Genomic DNA, 2,500 nt, shown 5'->3' with positions numbered 1-2,500 from the left:
GGGCCAGCGTGTGCCGACGGTGGTCGAGGCAACCGCCCGCACCAGGGCCGATAGTGTGCCGATGGTGCTCGAGGCAACCTGTCGCACCAGGGCCCAGCGTGTGCCGATGGTGATCGAGGCAACCTGCCGCACCAGGGCCCAGCGTGTGCCGATGCTGGTCGAGGCAAGCGCCCGCACCAGCGCCCAGCGTGTGCCGATGGTGCTCGAGGCAACCGACCGCACCAGGGCCCAGCGTGTGCCGATGGTGCTCGAGGCAACCTGCCGCACCAGGGCCCAGCGTGTGCCGATGGCGCTCGAGGCAAGCTCCCGCACCAGGGCCCAGCGTGTGCCGATGGTGCTCGAGGCAACCTGCCGCACCAGGGCCCAGCGTGTGCCGATGGTGGTCGAGGCAACCTGCCGCACCAGGGCCCAGCGTGTGCGGATGGTGCTCGAGGCAAGCGCCCGCACCAGGGCCCAGCGTGTGCCGATGGTGGTCGAGGCAACCGCCCGCACCAGGGCCCAGCGTGTGCCGATGGTGGTCGAGGCAACCGCCCGCACCAGGGCCCAGCGTGTGCCGATGGTGGTCGAGGCAACCTGCCGCACCAGGGCCCAGCGTGTGCCGATGGTGGTCGAGGCAACCTGCCGCACCAGGGCCCAGCGTGTGCCGATGGCGCTCGAGGCAACCGACCGCACCAGGGCCGAGCTTGTGCCGAAGGTGGTCGAGGCAAGCGCCCGCACCAGGGCCCAGCGTGTGCCGATGGTGGTCGAGGCTGCCGATGATGGTCGAGGCAACCTGCCGCACCAGGGCCCAGCGTGTGCCGATGGTGCTCGAGGCAACCGACCGCACCAGGGCCGAGCGTGTGCCGATGGTGCTCGAGGCAAGCGCCCGCACCAGGGCCCAGCGTGTGCCGATGGTGGTCGAGGCAACCTGCCGCACCAGGGCCCAGCGTCTGCCGATGGTGGTCGAGGCAAGCGCCCGCACCAGGGCCCAGCGTGTGCCGATGGTGGTCGAGGCAAGCGCCCGCACCAGGGCCCAGCGTGTGCCGATGGTGGTCTAGGCAACCTGCCGCACCAGGGCCCAGCGTGTGCCGATGGTGGTCGAGGCAAGCGCCCGCACCAGGGCCCAGCGTGTGCCGATGGTGGTCGAGGCAACCGCCCGCACCAGGGCCCAGCGTGTGCCGATGGTGGTCGAGGCAACCTGCCGCACCAGGGCGGAGCGTGTGCCGATGGTGGTCGAGGCAACCGCCCGCACCAGGGCCCAGCGTGTGCCGATGGTGGTCGAGGCTGCCGATGGTGGTCGAGGCAACCTGCCGCACCAGGGCCCAGCGTGTGCCGATGGTGGTCGAGGCAACCGACCGCACCAGGGCCGAGCGTGTGCCGATGGTGGTCGAGGCAAGCGCCCGCACCAGGGCCCAGCGTGTGCCGATGGTGGTCGAGGCAACCGCCCGCACCAGGGCCCAGCGTGTGCCGATGGTGGTCGAGGCAACCTGCCGCACCAGGGCGGAGCGTGTGCCGATGGTGGTCGAGGCAACCGCCCGCACCAGGGCCCAGCGTGTGCCGATGGTGGTCGAGGCTGCCGATGGTGGTCGAGGCAACCTGCCGCACCAGGGCCCAGCGTGTGCCGATGGTGGTCGAGGCAACCGACCGCACCAGGGCCGAGCGTGTGCCGATGGTGCTCGAGGCAAGCTGCCGCACCTGGGCCCAGCGTGTGCCGATGGTGGTCGAGGCAACCGCCCGCACCAGGGCCCAGCGTGTGCCGATGGTGATCGAGGCAACCGACCGCACCAGGGCCCAGCGTGTGCCGATGGTGCTCGAGGCAACCTGCCGCACCAGGGCCCAGCGTGTGCCGATGGTGGTCGAGGCAACCTGCCGCACCAGGGCCCAGCGTGTGCCGATGGTGGTCGAGGCAAGCGCCCGCACCAGGGCCCAGCGTGTGCCGATGGTGCTCGAGGCAACCGACCGCACCAGGGCCCAGCGTGTGCCGATGGTGCTCGAGGCAACCTGCCGCACCAGGGCCCAGCGTGTGCCGATGGTGGTCGAGGCAAGCGCCCGCACCAGGGCCCAGCGTGTGCCGATGGTGGTCGAGGCAAGCGCCCGCACCAGGGCCCAGCGTGTGCCGATGGTGGTCGAGGCAAGCGCCCGCACCAGTGCCCAGCGTGTGCCGATGGTGGTCGAGGCAACCGGCCGCTCCAGGGCCCAGCGTGTGCCGATGGTTATCGGGGCAACCGGCCGCACCAGGGCCCAGGGTCTGCCGATGGTGCTCGAGGCAACCGCCCGCACCAAGGCTCAGCATGTGCCGCTGGTGATCGAGGCAACAACCCACACCAGGGCCCAGCTTGTGCCGATGGCGGTCGAGGCAAGTGCCCGTACCGAAGGGCAGCCTATGCCGATGATGGTCGATGCATGTGCCATCACCATGCGTCATCATGTGCCATTGATGGTCGAGGCCTTGGCCGAAGTTCGATTTTGAGCCACGGTGCCCATGCTTGGCTCCAGCATGTGCTGGTGCCGCTTTTTTTTC

The sequence above is a fragment of the Durio zibethinus genome, unplaced genomic scaffold (genome assembly GCF_047325235.1).
Source record: "Durio zibethinus cultivar Kanyao isolate XHJ-2024 unplaced genomic scaffold, ASM4732523v1 HiC_scaffold_3, whole genome shotgun sequence".
Lineage (NCBI taxonomy): Eukaryota > Viridiplantae > Streptophyta > Magnoliopsida > Malvales > Malvaceae > Durio > Durio zibethinus.
The sequence above is the reverse complement of the archived record's forward strand: the minus strand, read 5'-3'. Positions refer to the sequence as shown.